Source organism: Coloeus monedula (assembly GCF_965178545.1).
Source record: "Coloeus monedula genome assembly, chromosome: 8".
In the NCBI taxonomy this organism is placed as follows: Eukaryota; Metazoa; Chordata; class Aves; order Passeriformes; family Corvidae; genus Coloeus; species Coloeus monedula.
The window spans coordinates 22,532,369-22,555,377 of NC_138788.1; the positions used below are offsets into that span (position 1 = coordinate 22,532,369).

The 23,009-nt window shown below is 39.1% G+C and overlaps 1 protein-coding gene across 6 annotated transcripts in view; it reads right to left on the reverse strand.

Annotated features, from left to right (window-relative positions):
* The window catches only part of PLCE1 (phospholipase C epsilon 1), a 140,419-nt gene extending 134,884 nt beyond the window's left edge, over positions 1-5,535 (reverse strand). For all 6 annotated transcript variants that reach the window (XM_082286031.1, XM_082286032.1, XM_082286029.1 and 3 more), the window contains exon 1: positions 5,395-5,535. The gene's annotated coding sequence lies outside the window, so the exon portion shown is untranslated. The remainder of the gene's footprint in view (positions 1-5,394) is intronic.
* Positions 5,536-23,009: the final 17,474 nt, after the last annotated feature.

Sequence of the window (23,009 nt, forward strand, 5' to 3'; positions counted from 1 at the left end):
CAACAGGTGTCCAACTGTTTGATTTTATTGTTTTTATTTTTGTTGTCTATTCCATAAATTGATTATTAAGAAAAACAAAAACAAACAAACAAAAAGGTGCAATCATAACAAAACAAAGGTAATTAGGCAAGATTCTCCCCTTTTTGTATGTTCTTTGGGGGTAAAAATGCAAACAACGGACTATCCATGCTACACTGAAAATCTTCAAGGGCTGTAAAGGAGCCATATTAAGAAATATTCTTCACCTAAAAAAATGCAGAAGTACCATAACACAAAAGACTTCAAGAAGAATTATCTGCCTGGTCCTCTTTGACACCTTTGCCACTCAATATGTTACAAAATCATAGCCCATGGCATAACTACGGAGTGAACTCCAAAACCAAGCAGGGACTCAGCCTGTTTGCCAGCCCCTCCTGCAATGAGAAATCCAGGGGGTTCCAGCCTTGCAAAGATACTCCTCTATGTTTACTGCTTCCCATAAGTCTGCTGAACTAGAATGGGTGCACACTGAGTGATGAGAAGCTTAAAGCTTTCACAAGAAATACCTGCAATGAGGTTATTTTCCCACAGCTTTCAGTAGAAATAAGGCATGTACTCACAGAACATCTTATACACTTGAAAGTCACCGAAAGTGACTATTTCAAGAAAAAGTTAGAAAAATATTAACCAACTATTAGAAATCTCTGCCCACCAATGCAACAATCTGATTATAAATGCATTTTAACATACTTGTCCAAACTGACCAATAACTAACTGGTTGAAAATATATCTTTGAAAAATGTCAGAGTATGAAAATTACCTAAACTTAGAAGAGAAGCAGAATACAATCTTCAAAACACAAACCAGCCTGGATATTAAAACACTGGGTTTTCTTTTTCCCTTGTAATTTGGTACATAGCTAAAAATCCAAAACCCTAAAGGAATTAAAAAGGAGGCATTCACATCAAGAAAGTTTCTCAAGAAGAAATCTACAGGTTGTTCTTTGATGTGAACTGTTGGTAGTGCACAAAGCAGTAGCTGGTCTGGTATGACCCCTTTTTATCTTGCTAAATTCCAAAGGGAAACCAAGTTGGTTTTCCCCAAAACACTGCTGAAAGGTATTTGTACCACTACAGAAAGAAATTAACCTAATCCAAGCAACAGAGTTTTGTACTTGGAGTAAAGGAATGCATTATGAAAATGTTTGAAAGAAGATGCAGTGTAACAAAAACCTCAAATACCAAAGATCACTGCAGCAGCATTCTTGCTGTATGCTGTAGCAAGACAGAGAAAAATACTGTGGGAGGAGAGATCTCACATCAGAGCATTGTCTGAAACAGCAGACAGCAAGGTCCTACTACACAAGGCAAGGTCAACACAACTGGAGAGTCATCTGTTTAAGAAAACACACTATTATTAGATGCAAGCTATGCAGCACTTGTGCATACTAATAGAATAAAACCATTACCCCAAAAATAAATATTTTCAAATGGTAGCTTCAAGTTCGCTCTCAGTGTTTCTACTTTTTGTGTCTCATTTAAAACATTGAAATGAGTAACATAAAGAATACTGAAAACACCTGAGCATTTAATTTTTTAATTACTTATGAAAAGTTACAACTGACAAATATAATAGTGTATTCAGTTTTCTTTTAATGAGGAGGCACCACTGAAAATGTTGTAACAAGTTATTAAATACTACTTACTGATAGCTATGTAGAATAAAAAGTATCCCACAGTGTACAGCCTATTCAAACTGTTATGATATGCCTCAGACTACTCTGAGTAAAATGTCACAGTACATATACTGGCCCACAGAATACACTTCCTTGTACAAGACTCAAGCCTGCACTGTCTCAATACCCAAATGCTAATCCAAGTACACACGAGTTTCGGGTGTAAAGAATGCAGGAGGAAGCTCGGTGGGGCACGCACCGTGCTCCACAAGGTTTGTGTCCCTGCTGCTCTAAATCATTTAATGAAAGAGCTGGTATTACCTGTGGCACCATCACTGACACCTGATAAATTGGAGCAATGTAGCGGACTCTGGAAGAAGTGTAATTCTGGGGAGTTGAGCTCATTCCTCTTCGCTCTTGGAGTTTACCAGTTTTCAGTAAGTGCTGCCACATCAAGCTCTTGCTTGAACATGTTGGATTATTTATGAATGACTGGGCAGTTAAGAAGAAAGTACTGTGGATGGCCTAGTTTAAAATCGGTGACATTAATTATGTCTTGCACCGAGATGTCAGCATGACAGAGTATGCGAAACCAGTGGATCAGACTTTGATCCCACATTGACATATTTCCAAATTAACTTATTTGTTTCAAGTAAAACCAAAATTCTGTGCCTCGAAACAAAAGAAAAATATTAGAGACCTCCCAAATTAGGAAATTCATAGAAAGTCTATCAGTACTTTATACTCAGCTCTTAAGCACAAGTCTTGTTTCAGCAGATAGATGCTTTGCTCAAAAAAATCAAGGAGTGAAATATGACCAATATCTGGCAGAAGCATGACTATGGAAAACCCCACCCACAAGCAGATATATATATATATAGGTTTGCCAAGATAAATAAAGCAGTATGCAGAGTTAGCTGGACTGCTCTCACATAGTATGTACTCAGTCATGTAGGTCCTCAAGTACATGTGCAACACCTCTCTTCTCAATTATTAAGAAGGCTCAGAAAGGGACAAAATTAATCTAAGGAAAAACATGGATTTCATGTTAGCATGCTAACAGCTTTCTAAAACAGAGATGTGATGAAAAGTGTTATTTACAAATGAATCAAACTGCATATTAAAGGTACAGACAGCTGTTAACCTGCTGTCTGCACAATCAAATTATAGCCATTGCTCAATGAAACCATCAATGGCTGCATTGTGAACAGGCGTGAGAGTAAGTCTGTCCATGCTGGAGCTGCATAATTTGTTCCAATATTTCAGTTACCAGTATTTTCAAGAAATATATAAAACAAAAAAGAGATGTGAATTATTGCTAATAACACGTATCATTGTCATTTATAAAATTTAAGAGTCATAGTCATGACTCAAAATCCATTTTGCAGTAAGTGCTGTAGAAACAGGAAACAAAATGACAACCCCTGTTCTGAAACGCAGTTGTCAAGTGTTTTAAAAGAAAAAACACTCTTAAAGAAATGCTTTTGTAAATATGCACATAAATCAAGATGATCACTAAAAAACCCCTTAGTTTTAATATTTAATGAAAAAAATCCCTATGCAAATCATGGAATTCTAATGAAATAATAGATTAATTATTTTTTGCCCCCTTTATAACCGAAGTTTTCCTTTAACTAATTCTCATTTCAAATCCAAGAACTATTACTAAATTATAGCTGCTCTTCTCCAAAAAAAGGAAGAGCCGCTAACTTAAGCAAAATGTTTCCAGGGGTTATAAATCTACAACCTTCCATGAACAGTCACACCTGTCACTTTTCAATATGTGCCTTGCTTCTATATTGGATTTCAGTGCAGGTTCTAGTCACCAGTGGATCTTAACATTCATATTTCTCTTAAATAAAACAGCCCTTTGATAAAAGAAATACTCACTTCTACGGGTACTTACGAACAGTGCTCAAACTGTTCCATGACATTCTTTTGGATAACCTAAATACCGAGAATTTCTTTTTCTCATATTACAAATCTCCCAAATCTCATCTTATCATCTCTTTCATGAACTTGCTCAATGATCTCCAGTAAACACAGTTTTGAGAATTTTTTTTATTCTGCAGTAGGGCTTTCATGTTTCTTCACCTAAAAGTTTTACCTTGCGGCATTTTTTTCCTACTTAATGTCTTGGAGCTCTGGTTTGAGCATCACACTTTTATTGGATAAGATGTATCACATGAAATCAGTGTTAACTGACAGGACAAGAACTGCACTACAGTGCCTGATCTACAGTCACAAAATCTTAGAAACAAACTTTTTACCATGTATGAAAACACGAATGAACTCATTATAGAATCTGAGATTACTACCTCAATATGGCAGAACAAGAATGAATTCTATATAGATGACTAAGAAAGCAAGACTTTTAGTAATCCTCTGCAAATTTATGCAGACTGGACATGCTCTTTTGTGTCTTGGGAATTTCTCTCAAGCATTTCCTAATACACAAAACATTGTGTCTGTTTCTGGTTTCACCTTGTATGTTTCATTGCTCACAGATTTCCTTAGGTGTTTTTGTAATGATCACAAACATTGGTTATTTGCCATTGACTTTTCAAGGGATGCAATACCACAGATCAGAGATGATTATTTGTAGCTGGAAAGACATGACTTCTTAAACTACATAGTAGTCACTGCTCTGCAACAATTACTAAGTGGTTGCTTCATAATTGGCAGGTTCTCTGATCCTCTTTCAAATATACAAATGTAAAGAATGGAAATATTTAGCAAACTTTCATCATACAAACGTAGAGGACTGAAATATTTGGAAAACTTTTTATCAAACTTTTAGCATAATAAATACAACAAGAAGGCCAATTCTGCTCCTTACACAAACACCTCACTATGAAACAAAACATTTTACTGTTCCTTGAAGTACAGCTGATCCTTCAGGCATTTCTCTACCACTCTTAATCCAGCTCTTTCACTTCCTTTATCAGAAGCCCAGTTCAGTCACCTGTATAGGCTCTTCCCTTTATCACCTGTGCTGGTGGCATCCAAAGAGGGTGCAGCAGAACAGATAAGCATCACACCTAGACACTTTGGTCCTGATCCTACGAACACTTCAGTGAAACTACTTCTGTAAGTGTTTGCAGACTTTGAGTCTTTCTAACTCAACAACACTTCACCAAACAGGGCAAAGTGAAGTCTGGAGCTGGGAGGAATGCATTGCCCCTTCACGCCTGGGTGTCAGGGCCTGCAGCACCCCCAAAGAGCAGAGACCCACTGAAGGGGGGAGAGAGACAGCACCCCTGTCGCTTACAGCCACAGGCTCCTTCCAACGCTACATCTCCGATGCACCGCACCAATCTTGGACTACAATTTGCCAGACATTAACGTAAAAAATACAACTGTTTGTACAATCACAGTGGAAGAGAGAAAGTGAGGGATCAATTTGTAACAATTTCTAGCATATGGGCTAAGGGCATCCCACCCCAGTTTTCTTTTACGTTTGGGATCTTCTTGAACCCTCCCGGAGGAAGGGGGAGAGCCTTTAAGCCGAAGGTCAGGCGGGGAGGGCGCGGGCAGCGGGGTCTGCGGAACATGGCCGAAAGCGGAGCCCCCGTCCGCCCCCGGGCACGGCCGCAGCGAGCAGCCCTCGGCAATCCCCCGGTGCCACAAGAGCGGGGGGGCCGGGACCCGGCCCCAGAGAGCCCCCGGAGGAGAGCCAGCCACGCTCGGGAGTCAGGGAAAGAGCCCATGAAAGCGGGCGGGGGTGAGCACGGACGCACCTTTCAGCGTCCCCCCGGCATCTTGTCGTCCTCCTCCTCCTCCTCGGGTCGGCGGTGACTCCAGCAGCGGCGGGGCCGCGGCGGCGGAGGGCTCTGCGGGACGGGGCCACCCCCGCCTCGCCAGGGCTCCACGGCCGCCGCTGCCCGGGGCGGCGGAGCGAGTGAGGCGCCTTCCCCGGCGGGCCGGGGGCGGAGGCTGCGGGTGCGCACCGCCCCGCCGGGCCCGGGAGGGACGGGGAGAGCTGGGGAGGGGCCGCGGGGCAGCGCCGCCGGCTGAGTCAGCCGCGGACAGAGGGCGCGGGGCCGCCCGGGAGGGTTGCCCCGGGACCGCCCCTCCTCGGTGGTGCAGAGCGGGTTTCTCCCGCCGGATGCCTGCCCTCGGGACGGGTCGCTGGGAACATCCCCCGCACACGAGGCAGACGGGATGCGGCAGCTCCTCCTTGTCCGCGCTCCCACAGGCACGGCGCGCTGCGGGCGGCGTGTGGAGCACTCCGCGTCCCGCAAGTGCGGCAGCGGGAACCGCTGCCCCCGGCTCCGCGTGCGCGCGGCTGCTCCTGAAGGACCAGGCGGCGCCTGCTGAAGGGACCGCCAGAGCCAGAGAGCGCGCCCCGGGTCCCGTCCCGCCGCTGGCAGCTGCTAGCTGGAGCCGCCCGCGGAACAGCCTCCTACCTCCCGCAGACGGGCGCCGTCGGCCGAGCGCCCCAGCCCCGCGCCTCCGCACCGCGGAATAGCGGCGCCGTCCCGCGCGGCTGGAGCCGGTCCAGCGCCATCGGCGTGCGCGCCCTCCGAGCGGGGGCCGGGGCGGGGGCGGGCCGGGCCGCGGCTGCCTCACCGCATCGGAATGTGGGCCCGCGCCCCCCGCTCCGCAGCGCGACCGCGGCTCGGCCCCGCAGCGCCCAGGGCGCGCAGCGGAGCGCGGGAAGCGCAGCCCCGGCTCGGCGCCTCGGCCCGGCAGCATCTCCGGGGACAGCATCCCCGGGGACAGCATCCCCGGGGACGCATCCCTCGGGACAGCGCGGAGCCTGGGGAGGGCAGGGCAACGCGGCGTGGCTTCCGTCGGTGCTGCGGGACTATGCGGTTTGGTGAAGGCAGCAGTGCATCTCTGCCTGCAATTTTTTCCATAAGAAGTACAAGAAGGAAGAGCGTCGTAAACTTCCAGTTTAAAGGAATCATTCTTAATTCTTAAACTGGCGAGAGTTGGCTATAGCTAACACGGGTTTGTTTAGGACGTTTTTATGTGAAGGGCGCCGATTCTCATAACGAAGGTATGCGGAGATTGTGTCCCAGTGTGGAGATATAAAACTTACAGTTCATTTATTTCATTCTCTTTCAAAGCAAGGAACTCGTCGTACCATTTTACATTATACTATTTACATTATACTTGAAACATCAGATCTATCCCTAAGTATTCTACTTTGTTACCTGAGCAAACACTCATCACCTCATTGCAATAATTATCTTGTGAGCATAATACAAGAGTATTAATGTCCTGTAGATAGTAATAATAGTGGAGAAAGTCTGTTAGCAAATAGTCTATTCAACAAATACATCAAAAAATACCAGTGAGGTTGCCCACTGGTAAGTTACATATTTTTAAACAGTTTTTATGTTGTTATTTGGATTTTTTAAACAAATTAGGTCAGGTATAGTGTGTTATATATTTATTCACTTATTACTTCCTGGCTTTACATTTATTATCTATTCTGAGTCTGTCCATGGCTTACAGATTCTGATTATCAGAACAGAGAAGAAAATACATCCACTATAGTAAAACACCTTGATCTTTTTAGCAGAATACCATCTAAATAATTTATTGTTAAGGAGACATGAGACATGATCAATCTGAACTAATTTAGGTAATTAACTTGTAATATTGGTCATTCTATACTGAAATACAGTACATACTGGATAAAATCCAGGTTCTGCAGAAAATTTAACATTCCCTTTGCTTCCAGCATGGCCTGGATTTCATTCACTGCATATAGTATCCAAAAAATACCATAATACAATATTTTGAAAAAAATTAAAATTTGAGTAGTGAATGTTTTCCAACTCATGTTTTGTGTGGTCTGTGTATTTTTCAGTACTTTCATATACTCAGATCCTGAATATTGGCTCAAAATACATTCAATTAATAATATTCTAGTGTACACTGCAACTTGCGTCAGTTGCTTCATAACAAGACATGCAATGGATTTTCAGCTCTACAATAGTGATAATGAATTATCCTCCAAACACACAGGCAACACCAACCTTTCCACAGAAGTTTTTTCCAGTTTCTCTCTGCTTTTCCATTTGTTTTAAAGAGTGCAGGAAATTTGCTATCACATTATTCCAGGGGGAAAGATATATAATTTTTCCTTTACAATGTGTTTGCACTTTTTTTCAACTTCCAAATTTCCAACAATAAAAGATATCCTATACTGAAAAGAAAGTGTTACATTTTACTGAATGGGAAATTTGGAGAAATCACCAGATCCTTGACTTGCCAAAAAAGCATCGGTCGTCAGGCACACATCAATGGGCCAACTTAGCATACCAGGGATCAATAACAAGCTCGAGCAATTTGTTGCATTAAGGATCTTATTCTTGAGATCCAGCTCTTCACCTGTAAATTGAAAACTTCTTGTTTCACCAGGACACTGGATGATTATTTAATAACAGTAATATTTTTGAACACTGTAAAAGTTACACGTTAGATACAACAGTGAGAAGTGCTCTCTACAAAATAATTAGATGCTCATTTTCTCTGGGATGACATTTGCTTCTCTGAATACTGTAGGAATGAAGAAATTATGAATATCACAAAGCTGCAGGACTGCTCTTTTCCTAAAATGTATTTATGCAATTAACAGTTCAGAAATTGCATCCCTGCTACCAAGCATTGCAGGATGAGAAAAATTTGAATATGAATAAATAATGGTGTCTAGATATATCTAATAAAGTTGCTGCAAGCAGACCTACTTGGGAAGAAGCTCATTTCCTTGGTGACAAGTTGGAAAGCTGCTGTTAGGATTGTTACCCAGGATGTCTCTCCCTGGTTGTACACACAATGAAAGTGACTCCCCCCCCAAAAAATCACTGACCTCTCCTCAAATTTGTTCCCAAGGTGGGAGAACTCTGCAGGCAGCCAGAATTCCACTTTCTGTTGGGTACTCCCACATCTGAGCTTTGCAGAAGTGAATTTTGAGCTGCGTGGTAACCTCAGCGTTAAACAGATGAAGAAAGTATTGTTTTGCTGGACTTAACTCACGGGTCATGGTTTCTTTTTAACATTCTTAGCCAAGCAGAGAGTGTCTTGAGAATGCTTCAGTTTTCTCCCTCATTGTACATCAGTGTCTACCCTGTTCTCACGAGAACTCGCTGTTAGTCACCGCATTGTACCCTACTGCTCCATCAGGCTTGCCGATATAGAAAGACAACACATCCAGCTAAAATACAGTATTTATAGGGAGAGAAAAATACAGGACTTCCAGAAAATATTGATGTGTCTCACAGTCTTCTATCAGCCATGCATTTTGGAGTTTGGGTTACAGAATTGATTTAGAGATGAACTTCAAAGTGATGCATGAATATTAAATTCCACACATTCCCATGAGATGGTAAGTATTATTCACATTATACAGATGGGGAACCTAAAGCAATGTGAGTTTACTTGGGCAATTTTCCCATCAGGAAAAAAGTAACTACAGTGGTAGCATCAGTACTCAAGAATACCTGGCTTTTTTTCTGCACACAGTCTGAGCTATGTATCACTTGCCTAAACCCTGCAGTATAATGTACAAAGGAATATTTTGTTTTTAATTGTGGTATTATATAGCAATATTTTCAAACAATTTATTTAACAAATTACATAAAACACTTAAAATATGCTTTTGATTTTAAAAAAATAGCCAAAAGGTTTTTCCTTGGGCTTTGCTCCAAAATTCACCCTTCAGCTAGGACTAAAGAAAAGCACGCACACTTGCACAAATGTAAACAGAAATTCTAAAAGAAAATTAGAAACACATGAAAGTAAGGACTGAGAATGTTTTCTTAACTGCACTCTGGTTTCAGTACAGCTAACTTTTCATTGATTTACTAACAGATAGACAGTTTTCTTGTGAAGGAACACACAGGCCTTATCTGCAATTCATTCCTTGCTTCCAATAAACCAATTATCATTCTGCAGAAGTACAGCCCATGGAGGCAGGGGTGGTGACTGCTCCGTCAGGGCATCTCAGCTCTCTCTGTAAAGCACAACCCTACTTCAGTCATGAAGGGATTCTGCCCCATGAAACCAGTTCTTACAGAAAGGCAGTTACACTTAAAACAATTATTTTACTAAGAGCCCAATTTTGAGGCTGTTTGTGATTGCTAGATAAATAATCCTGTACAACTTCTATACTGATTCAAAATAATAAATAAATAAAGGCATAAGACAAACTACTTGAATTTCAGAAATTGTTTTTAAATTATTAACTCTGAACTGGAGCTTTCTTATGAAGTCTGCTATTCTCCAAAGGTTCCAGAAGCTTTGTAACTAAATTACAAACTTAATATTACTTTTTGTGATGTGAGGTCAGTTTTGCCTGACTATTAACCATCAGTCATAGAGGCAATTCTGAAAGTCTAATGAACTTGCTCAAAGACTTTCTGATATTTAAATTAGAAAAAAAAACTTATCTAGATTTTAAAAAATAACAGTTAAAAACAAGCTGAAGCAATGAGCTTTGGAATTGACATCAGCTGTTTGACTTTCAAATCATTAATAAAGCTATGCCCCAATTAGTCTTTGGAAGAGATACAAAAGGTTTTGTAGTAAACTTGCAAAAAGCTCACACACTTTTTTCAATTATCTCTAGGCTCTCCTTTTCTGCTAAGGATAATTAATTATAAATATGGAATAATTGCATTATCTTTTTTTTGGCTACACAAGTTGTAGTCCAAGAAATTTCATATTTCAGTGAAGTAGCTCCTGATATAGATCAAAGAAAGCCTTTTATGCCTTAACTGTATTCCCATTGTATAACTTAGCTATGTTTTTAGTATACCATTATTTTATGACAGTTTTTTAAGTTAGAGACTACATTAGAATACTTTTTAATTTCATATTACACTTCAGGGACAATGGAAGTCGAAGTATTAATACTAGTAATTGAATAAAGTTAATATATTTAATAAAATTGAATACTATACCATAATTTTGTTACTTCTCCCTAAAAAAAACCCAAAACCCAGAGGATGGAAAATACATAGCTATTAATTGATTAATCTATGAGAATTTAGGGGCCAACAATATACATAAAGATTAGCAATATTAAAGTGGCAAGGAACTAGCCCTTTCATTCCACATCAAATTATAGAGTCATGATGAAAATGTATTGAGAAACCTGCTTTATTGTTTTCCTCATATAGTCTTAGATTTGAAGTTCCTCAAATACACAGTAAAATCCTCAATACATTTATAATGATAAAATATGTTGTTTCTTGCATAAAATTACATGGCCCAACCAGAATGGAGTATTGTCCTGAACATCTAAACAATAAAGCCTGATGGATCTAAATTATTATATGTAGTTGTCTTTGTTTAATGCCATTAACTGTTCAAGTTCACCTTATTAATCCTTTTGAACAGCATTTCTAGCACAGTATTTCTCTTCTAGTATTTCTAGAACAGTATTACTCTTATTTGTCCTGACTGACATTTTCAAGGGAGCTTCACCAAAAGGTAGTTCATGATTGTGTCTTTAGTTTGAATACCAAATTATCACTGCACTCATGGATTCCCTTCATCTGCAAAGCAACAAATTGCCTGACTTGCCCGTGCTCTGTCATCCCTTTAAACAAGCAGCCAAGACAATGAGTTATTCATGTAATAAATTATAAAATCTATATTGTCTTTAATGCTCACATCTAAACAACAATCAGTCTACACGTTGAATTTAATATTAACCCCATTCAGCTCCTTTACTGGCAACCTGCCATAGTATACATTTCACCAAATTCAAGAACCAACACAAGAATTTGTTTGGGTAAGTAACCAGAACAGTTAAAGCCATAAGATATTTTAACTGTTTGTTTTTCTTTTAATAGTTGAAGAATATGGTGTCAACACAGTGGGCAATCACATTAGAAAACATGTAATTACCCAGTACGTTAGTATTTTTCTCTTAAGGTATTTCACGTTGGGAGATTTCAAGTACCCTCTATGTAAAAAGTGTAACTCAAAATCTTGTAGTGTTTTCACTGTGTACTGTAATTCACTGCAATTTTAATGCAGCATTACACTAACAGGATAATTGAAAAGGAAAATAAAGTGAGTAAAATCTTTTAGCGCTGTAACAGCACCCATGTTTTAGTCTGGTAAGCACTTCAGTGCTTTGCTGAAATATATAAGAGGTAAGTAAATAACAATCTAGTGTTTTCTACAAAGTCAGGCTGACTGATTAGGTGTTGAAAATATGAGAGCAAGGGAATGCTTGTGGTTGATAGTTCTTGAGAAATGAACATTTATGACTAGGACTTTCCACAGAAGAAGCCAGACAATCAGACTGCAAAACGGGTAATCACCATTTTGCTCTTTGCTCATGAAATTAAAAAAAGGATATTAACTTTGCAATATCTATTCCAGTCTTCTCCCCCAAAAAGGAACATTATTAAATTTCCTGTAAATTCTAAAAATACGTATTTTACAATCCACTTGTACTTCTAGTACTAAATATTTAAAGCAAAAACAATTGCCTTGTTCCATTGTCACATCAGTGCACATAGTTTCACAGCTAGTTCTAAACAACACAATTTTATGTAACCTTAAATACAACAGAACTTTAGTAAAATGTTTTTTCTTTTATAATAAAACCAAAATAAACTTCAGCTTCTGTTTTATATGCCAGTTGAGATTCTTTGCAGTAATTCCTTCCACATCTGCTCTGCAGCTTTCAGGTTTATAAAAGCAGCATCTCCCAATTTCCTTTCATCAAGATATCCATATGCTGTGTTTTATAGACATGTTGGTACAGTTTAACACTGAGTCACTAATTACAGCTTGGAGTCATATATATACTAAGGCTAAGAAAATAAATACATGTGGTTATGAGGCATTTAATACTGAAAATCCCAGACAGCCTAGTCGAAAATTCTTTGAAGTGTGATAACATGCCAATAAAAGTACCCCTGAAATTATCACAAAAGTCATAAAAACAAAATTGAGACTTAAAGTAAAAAAGTCAATAATAAAACTATACATAAGCACCACCAGATTCTAAACTAATGACCTAAGATCATGTGCAGCAAAAGTTACCAGGAAGATTGTGACAGCAAAAAAAAAAAGGGGGCTAAAGAACCAAAAGGTTTGTGAATGGGGCTGTTACGGAAAGATCTTCATAAAACATTTGTCCAAAACAAATTTCTAGGATTTCTGAAGACAGTACAGTGTTGATATCTCCCGTTTTCAAGTTTCTCAGTTGCCAGTGTATTGTAAATGTGATCAGCTTTCCAGTGAATAGTCCATCATCCATGGTAGCATTTGAGGGGAGAGAGAGCATAAGATGACCTCAAACCCCAATAATCTTCCCTATATGCAGGATTAGGAGTTTTGCAGTGTCCTGACTGATCTGCAGTGCTGTATTCCATTTACTGTACACCCTCACTGCACACCCAATATTCCTGTGCCCTTGAGAGTACAACCACAGCAGCCCCCATCAATTCCACCTCTGAGAGACAACAGTGTAAGCACAACTGAGGAACTGAAAGTAGCCGCTGTTCTTTACAGCACATTGTATGTAAGCACAGTATGATCTATATAAAAATTTGGGGGCCTACACATATCTGTTAAGCTCCAAAGAGAGAGATCTAGGCTGCAATTTTTAAAAATGCAGTGTAACCCTTCAGTCTTCTGTCTATAAGCTCCTAATGCACTAAAAACATTTAAATGGTAGAAATGAAAAGTGAATAATGCTTTTTCATTAATTACCTACCTAGAGCATTATTTCTAAGTGTGCATATGAAAGAGGAAATCTGTCTTGTCACAAAAAAACCATCAGTAAAGACTGCAAAAATGCTTTCAATCCTGAAATGAAGTTCTAAATATCCAAGGGGACAAAAGGCAAATTAGAAAAACATGCTACAAAAATATCTGTGGGCATCAGAGAACTTGGAAAGACCAGAACCCTCCAGAATATTTTAAAGAGAAGAATCAAACTGGCAAATATATTTCTTTTGAGAAAAACAGCATTTAAGTTTCTTGATCAAAACTGACATCTAGAGAGCTACAGGCTAAAATAAAGTAGCATTCATTACCTTAAGCCCAAGGTTTCCAGGTTTCAAAAAAGGCATAGTAAAGAAATAGAAATGTGGGTATAACTCTAGTTTTCCTATTTTTTTCCATGCTAATCATGGGATACAGGCTGTAACGTGAAGCAAGCAACATGCTGTGAAAAGTATTCTTATATAATCAGCAGAGAACAAACTGTTCCTTCTCTTCCTTAAATCTGTACCCAATCACACAGACAGGCTTCACTGGGACAGCTTTGCTACAGAGTACTTGCCAGTGAGAGAACAAAGATTTTCCCCCAGACTTTTCCTTTCCCTTTTCTCTCCCTTCTCTCTCCCTCCTAAGAGAACAAGAGATACAAGAAGCTGTTCTGTAAGGCTCTGTCAAGATGATTTATGATAGACATTGACATTAAAATGTACAAGTCCTGTTGATGCAGAAAATATGATTAATCTGTAAAGTTTATAGCTTAATATATATACGCATATGTATATGTTTCACACCTTCCTTCTTTCCTTGAAAAAAACTACACAACTGTGTTGATAACATCTGAAATTAAAATTAGCCACCTTTTCTGCAAATTAAGAAGTAACAAACTGCAAAGGAAATAGAGCTACATGGTTCTGGCAGGTAAAGCAGAAAAGGGAGAGGAATCATGTAAGCAAACAAGGCTTCTGGGGAAGAAAAGGCTACCTTGCGACTTGCAGTCCTCCCATGCGGGATTTCAGATTGTAGTATTGTGTTCTCACTCTCCATTTTCAATAATGAAAAAAGTGTTTTGTCATATGGCAAGAATAAAGAACACCAACTAAGTGTTTTCATAGGACTCTCCACATACATTACTACGAATAGCAGAACATAGGGTCTTATTCATATTACATAAAGATGATGTTTAATGAAGAAATTCAACCCACATCTATTACAAGGCGTTGATTGACATGAAATATTTCTGGCAAAGTGAAAAAAACCCAATACAATCAGGTTTACTTCTTAAAAGCAAACAGCTTTTTCCTTCACTTCCTGATCAAAACTCAATAGTGACTGAAAAATTTTTATGGTAATATAAAAGAATATTTGTTTTAAGAAATAAAGTACTAATGGGAAAACAAGAAAGAAAATATTAATATCTGATTCACAGTGCATTGTGTGTATTTTTATAAAATAAAATGGATTTGCCATGTTGCCTTTCCAAATAATATTAAAAAGGTTTTTCTCTTCTCTAACATTACTCAGCTTCCCAAAAATTGTCCAGTACTTCCTACAAAGTAGAACAACACCTAACAGAGCCAGTTAACACCAGCAAAAAATACTCCAGCCAACCTTCCAATGGAAAACATGTTGACAAGTATTTTTTCTAGCTCACTGAAGTACTTAGCTATGTCACCTCCTCCCTTTCTAATATTTCTCTCCCTTAATTTAAGTTGGGACAACCTTTCCCAACTCTACCAGGCTTTAGGCACAATATGGTGTGTCTATGCTCAAAAGCTTGCACATCTTCCTTACTTAATCAGCTGCTCTGGCTGAAGAGACTCTTCCAGCACACCTGCTCCTGTCCATAGCCCCGTGCTGTGGTGACCAGAGCAACAGTTATTGGGAAACCCTGGCACTGGAAATATTTGGCAGTAGGGCCTGGAGATGAGGTACTAGATGATGTATAAGGCCTCCCTGCCCCAGCACCTGCACCAAGAACCAGCTCAAGAACTATGCAGGGGTCTCACCCCAGCCCCAAAGTAAAAATTAAGAGTGGAACAGAAATATTTTTTGTATCCCCCAGCCAAACAGGAGAAAAACAGAAGGCAACAATTACAACCTGCTGGTCAACTGCTCAGACAGTGTATGTGTTCTGTTTCTGTGCAACATTAGAACCAGTACCCTAAATTCATCCTAGCCCACCACAAATTGCCACAAAGAATTCAACAGCAAGGATGTACTTGTTATCCCTCCCTTTTAAATTTTTTTTTTAATAATAATAAGAATGTTTAGGATATATGCTACATATCCAGACTGCATCATACCCAGTACCATCATTACTGATAAGATGTCCAATCTCATTACAAGATCCCTGCCAGCTCACTGATGCTCACATGAAGGGGGCAGACCCTCTCTCCTTGCTCCCTAGAACTTCAGAGAGAGCCTTGCCAAAGTCCTCCAGCACCATCTAGAATCTTTTGCTCTCGGAGGGTGCAGGATACAGTTTAAAACATCAGGAAAGGAGTTTAAGAGATTATTCAAGGGTCTGCTGACCTGCATTCTGTGTAGTCAATAAAATGTTTCAACAACATTTGGAATCCTACTTAAATTTAGTATTTATACTACATACATCACATTGTAGTGAAATGTTTAATGTCTAGATCTGTGGATTTTTAAGAGGATTTAATCTTACATCCTGAGGAATAAATTAAGAAAGACAGCCCCACCTGCCGACAGAACAGTCACAGTACAAAGGGAAAATGAACTTCCTACTCACTGGCCAGAAAATACAAGTTTTCTTTCCACCTCTTTCATACAGACCCCAAAAACACTTCATTCCAGCAGAGCAAGAACTCAAATCTCTTTTTCCCTTTGCTCAACAAGTAAATTCAGATAACAAATTAGTTTGTTATCCTTTCTAGAATTCACTGCTCCTTGACAGGGCAATGTACAAACTCCATTCCGTAGTGTCCGAAAATACAGTTCAATAAAAGCTAATTGAAGAAAAATCAACTGAAACCTATTTGAAGAATTCATCTGCACATTTTATCTCAAATACTATTTCCTGTGCTCAGGACTATAAGAACTCTTTATCAAATCAATAAGGGGATAACTTGCAGTGCTCGTATTTTTACAACTTCAGTGAAGTTTGTTTCCCAAGTAATAATGGGAATGCTTTTTAATTTGAAATCCTTTGATCTCTTTTCCTTTTGCTTGGGTTTTGGGGGTCTTTTTGACTGAATAGCATAATTCTGTAATTTTGTTTCAAGAGTTTTATTATCTAGTAATAGCCTTTGTCTCTTACGCTATGTCACTAATAATTCCTGAATAAATATTTTAATACTATCCAAAAAGCTCTTTTTCCCCCCTTCCCTTGAAGCCTAAATTTCTATTATATATTTTTAGCTATTCCAAAGAACACACAGAACTGCCAAGAGAAAGTGGCAAAGTTTCTTTCACAAATAATCTTCCCGTGCCTATCCGTGGCACAGTTAGATCTCTAGGAAGTACCTTGCTTTTCCTTTACTTTAGAGCACGTGAAACAAACAGCACTGAGTCGTTCTACAAGAAGCTAATTTTTGAGCATATAAAATGAAGAAGATGCTGGACAGACAGGCCAACACTGCCAGTAATTCCCCACGATGTAACTCATAGCCCCTCATCTATTTTTCCCTAAGTTACACCCAGAAAAAATGATTTGTCATCTCCTCTCAAAGCTCTCAAGCGCAAGCTTGAGAAGTTCACTTCTGCTATCTTCTGCTCTTACAAAAACTGGCAACGCTGTAGAACTAGCAGTGGTCTAGGGATAATAAATTTTGCAAGCTTTTTGTAATACTTAGCAAACATGAATTTTTTCTTCCTCTTTGGTGAAAAATTAATTATTGACACACTAGATAATGGGAAGCACAAGGATGAATTAAGTATCACCTTGTGACAAGAGGGACAAGAGTTGGATTCCAATCATGATGTACAGTAATAAAATAGAACAAAAAAATCCACAGAAACAAACTGCCACTTGGACACAGGAAAATTTAACTTTACTGATCTGTCAATGCTACGGTGTTTCCAGTTATGAAATGAACGTATGGAAGTTGATGAAGCTTCATTTTGTGACTAGCTTGTTGCAAGGTATAAGATGCGATGCAGCATGCTAATATCAGCAGAATTTGAGGCATATATTCATGTTTACCAGGGACTGTTTCATTAACAATTCTTTCATTAAGTTTTACAATCACTACATTCAGTTATATTCCACTAATCAATACAAAACCAGAGACTAATTCTTCAGGATCATTTTATTAGGAATGAGGAATATAAATCTCTTATGAAAATATTCTTAACATTTCAATATATAAGAATTGTCTATAAAAATATACTACTACATAACAAAGCCAGTAACTTCTACAAAACATATAATTCAACATATATTTAACAATATATAGGACATAGTAAAAATCCTTTAATTAATGCTGAGGGTATTTTTACCCCCTTTTTGTCAAACAATAATTCACATAACATAGGAAATTACTCATTCTAATACACAGAAGTTATCACCATAAAACTATGTATGTTCCCCCCTGAAGTCACCTGCATCTGCAGGAACATAAAGCCACAACTTTTCTTTGGATGAACAGGCAGTTATGACCCCAAAAACATCCTTCTGGTAGCTGCAATGTCCTGCTGAAGTCAGTGTTCACATCTGCTGTCAGCACTGCCAATGCTGAATCCACACAGGGACAGAGATCGTGTTTTTATTACCCTTGTGGGGCTGATGCCACAGATGAGCCTGCCATGGTTATCATGGTTAGAGAACTAAAAGACAGACTTTTCCTGGGTAACTACTGCTAGTTATCAAGGAAATAACTTCTAAAGAGGCTGCCTCCCTAGAAATAAACCTTCCAACAGACAGCTCTTAAACAAAAACGCAAGGAAGAGAAAGTAACGATGGGGGTAGTCATTTATTTTAAATTATGATCAAGGGAAGTATGATCCATTTGGTCATTACCAATTATGGGAAGCACCATCTTGGAACACTTTTCGGAACTGGGAGTCTGGTTTCAGAATAAAAATGACACATTTAACTAGTAATATCACCTGTTATGTTGAGGTTACTTTATGCCTGATGTTTGACAAATGCTGGAAATCCACTTTAATTACATAGACCACCCTTGTCTACACAATGAGTTTGTCAAATTCCTGGTGTAGATTTATTTAAAGGGCTTTTAGAGCATACTTTAAACAACCAACTTAACCTGAAAGAAATTGGCTGCTGCACAGTGACAGTACAAAGCCATCAGCTTTCTATAGAAGAGGTGGGTACATAAGGCTTTAAGGCTACAAAGTCTCACTGAAGACCACAGGCAATTACAGTGTCTTGCATAGTAAAGAACACATGGAACAAACTTATGATGCATCAGTAACAACTAAATATTTTTATCCCTACATTTCTGTGCAAAATAACCAATAATTAACTATTATTCTTTCTATTCAGAATCAATGAATGAATATGTTGAAATTCAAGAGAAACTTAACATTTTAACAAAGCAATTGCAATGCAACAATATTTCATCATATTACAAAGGAAAGAGTTTCTATTAGAAAAGTATATTTATCAAACTTTAAAGATAACAACAGGACACTGCAGACAATGAACATCAATATATTTCTGACTCAAAGCTCAGAAAAATAACTTTTGACCCTGAGAAACTTGCTATATTGAAAAGCTAAAAAAGATCAGAATCCAAAAGAATCAAGGCTCAGTTTCATTTCAGATTCTCAAACTGTTAAGCTTTGAAGAAGAGTTTTACCATCCTAAGAGAAATTTAAAGAAATATTTTCAATTTAAAAACCCCAGCATTTCATGGTATCCACATTTTTGTAATTTCTTTAAGGCTTGCAACTAATATTTATGTTTTCAGCCTATATTTAAGAGGAAAAAAAAATTTTAAATTGAGGTGGTTGAAGAACTTAAAGCTTAAATGTCTTTCATTCTCAACATCATCTAAAAAACCGATTACAGAAACTAGCTTGTCATGCTTTATGGATAGAGAAGCCCTAGTCAAGTTCTTCATTCTCATTCCAGTTAAACAGTTCCCTAAAAGACAGATCAAAATCAAAACAGTGTTCCAAAACACTGGTTTAGATTATTATTTTAACAACTTAAATATTTAGGAAGTTTTAAGAACAGCAAGAGGAAATAAGCAGATGATACCATAAGGAAACCCTGTATGTTTGAACAAAGAAAAAAATCAATCATCTGGGGGTTTTGGCACTAGAAATATATTGAAAGAATTTCTGCAAGAACTTGAGACAAAAATTACAAATCACTGTACCTAGATGTTGATTTCTGGTCATGTAGCATATTTTCTACATTTACTTATGTGTTAAGGGCAAGAAAACAATCCTTTCTTCAGTAGCCTGTTCTTCTCTACTGAGTGTAAACAAGATTCATTGAAATCATATGAACTAAAGAATTTTATGTAAGCTTCCACATAATTTTTATTCTGTACTGACAAAGCAGCATTCATACACTGTACTTTCAACTATTATCTAATTCTACTTCCTAATGTTTTCATACTGTCATCAAGTTCAGGCTACTCTGGTTTTGCCCTCTCCTAAATTATGATTACTAAAAGATCGTACTGGATCAGCTCCCAGGGGTAGCTCATCATAACCACATAAGCACTGAGCCAAGTGGAGAGATCTGGGCTAGCTGACAATCCAAGTTTGCATCAATCTGAACTGCTTTGGAACCACACCTTTATAAGTGGCAATTCAAACACATGCATATTAAACATGAAGTGAAGCAGTAAAAAATGCAGCCTGTTTTCTTTCCCTCCCCTGAAAGCTGTTGCTCAATGGCAGTGATGGTTAAGCAGCAGAAAAACAATCCCAGTTCACAGTATTATGCAAAAAAGGGTGCCAAACTGGAATTTTATTATTACGTGAGGGTTTTTAGAGATAGTAAAGCAGTTTCCTGACCTTGTCAGCAGTAGCTGAGCTTCAGCCTTCAGGAAAAGCAGAGAACAGACAGCTGTAAGCAGGAACTGATTCTACCACTCAAGCAGAATCTGCTCATATCCATAAACACATTCAGATTCAGGGTGCTGGTTTTACCTACAGAAACTTGGACAAAGTCAGTTCCTCATGATACGTGGAAAAGTACTGTGAGGTACTGAAAAACACCTGGAGGACAACGCAATGATTGGTCCCAGCCAGCACAGCTTCATGAATGGCAAGTCTTGATTGTCAAACCTGATTTCCTTCTACTACAGGATAGCCCACCTAGTCAATCTAGGAAAGCCAGTACATGTCATCTTTTTGGACTTCAGCAGAGCTTTTGATACTGTTACAGCATCTTTCTGGACAAATTGTCCAGCACACAGCTGGATAACTCTGGTGCATGATGGGTGAGCAACTGGCTCACGGGTCAGGCACAAAGAGCTGCAGTGAGTGGGGTGACATCAGCCTGGCATCCAGTCACCAATGGGCTCTAGCCTCAGCCCAGTTCTCTTCAACATCTTCATTAATGACTTGGACACAGGACTCTAAGGAATATGAAGTTTGCTGATGACACTAAATTGGGAGGAGCTGTTGACTCCCTCAAAGGCAGGGAGGCCCTGCAGATACCTCTATAAATTAGAGGGCTGGGCAATCACCAAACATAAGAAGTTTAACAAGGTCAAGTGACAGATTCTGCACCTGGGGTAGGGCAACAGACAGACTGGGGAATGAGAGGCTGAAGAGCAGCACCACAGAAAGAGACTTGGGGGTCCTGGTAGATGGCTAGGGAATATGAGTCAGCAGTGCCCTGGCAGCCAGGAGGGCTATCTGTGTCCTGGGAGGCACCGGGCACAGCATTGCCAGCCAGGCAAGGGAGGGGATTGTCCTGCTCTGCTCTGCACTGGGCAGCCTCACCTCAATTGCTGGGGGCAGTTTTGGGTGCCATAATATAAGAAAAACATTAAGCTGTTAGCTTAATGGAGCGCCACGAAGATGGTGAAGTGTCTGCAGGGGAAGACTTACGAGGAGTTGCTAACGTCACTCGATCTGTTCACCCTGAAAAAGAGGAGACTGAGGGGAGACCTCACTGAGGTCTTCAATATCCTCATCAGGGGAAGCGGAGGGGCAAGTGCCGATCTCTTCTCCCCATGCTGTGACAGGACTTGAGTAAATGGCCTGAAGCTGAGTCAGGGGAAGTTTAGGCTGGATATCAGGAAGAGATTCTTCACCCAGAGGATGTTTGGGGACTGGAACAGGGCTCCCAGGAAAGCAGTCACAGCACCAAGCCTGTCTGATTCAAGGAACATTTGGACAATGCTTTCAGGCACATGGTGTGACTCTTGGGGTGTCCTGTGCAGGGCCAGGAGTTGGACTCAATGATCCTGACAGGCCCTTTCCAACTCAACAGATTAGATGACACGCTGACCCTAAAGTACTACATACATTCTATGCCTTTGGGACTGAAGTCCCTAGATCTGCCCTGACATGATGCAATGCTTACTGGCAAAAGAAAAGACATGTGACCAGACATCTATAAATCAAAATAAGAAAACATGTGCCACCGTTAGTGATTTTGAAAAAATCATGTTATCAAGTGTACAAAACACAGCATTCACTAGAGTGAGTAAGTAACTGAAAACCTCCCCATGATACAAAGAACCAAATCAAGATTCAAGTTAAAATTTTCTTTCAACTCTACTGAGACAAGATCCAAAAGTATGTAAGATTCAACTTGGGAAAATCCCACTTTCTGATACTAAACATTTAGTCCTCCTGAAACATGAAGGACACCAAGACCAGTAATACAAGTATTTTTCTTTAGTATTTGTTGCATTCAAGATAAAGCCTACAAAAGAAAGAAGATGTGCAAGAGAAGTGATAAATGCAGACTTAAAAGGGCCAGCTGGAGAAGTGGGATTCAAGTTGCCCACTAGCACTGTCTGATGTAGTGTGGATGCCTGACTGTGATGTGTATGCATAGCTTCATCCTTACACCAAGCTTTCCTCAAACCTTTTCTGTAGAACCTCTGTACGACCTTGGCCAACCCCCATTTTCTGTGAGACTGCAATTACATTGCAGGCTTGTACATTCTTAGGAAACAGGCAAAAGCTTTACTGTAAATCCTCCTAACTTTATGAAGGCAAAAGAGACTCAAACTTCATCTCATAAAGAACTATTGTATAGAAGATCTAAAAAGAGTCATAAGCAGCATTAAATATAAACTATATTAAATACCTAAAAAATACAATCTTTTGCATAGAATAAAGAAAAGTGCAGCTACAGTGCAGCATTCCATACCACAAGAAAGGGCTTATTTATGAGTGGTACAGGATTAACTGTTGTCTCTCACCACTGAGACTGCAGCAACTAAAGACATGTTTATTGGGAAAATCACATTTGAAAAAAAAAAAAAAGGTGATTAGGTTGTTTCACTATGTCGGTAAGGTAAGTGCAAACACTTAAAATTCTTTTTTAAAAAAAGCCAAGCTGATAGGTAATTTTCACAAGTTAATTTTCCCTTGGTATTTCTTGGAAAAATGAAATTGCTTTTGTTCTTTTAGAATCCAAATTAAAATTAAATCCGCATTTGGCATCTGTTTTGTGCAAAATAATAATTAGAAAGCTTGTAGAAGAACAAGCTTTATCTGTTCTATAAAAGCTGGTTGT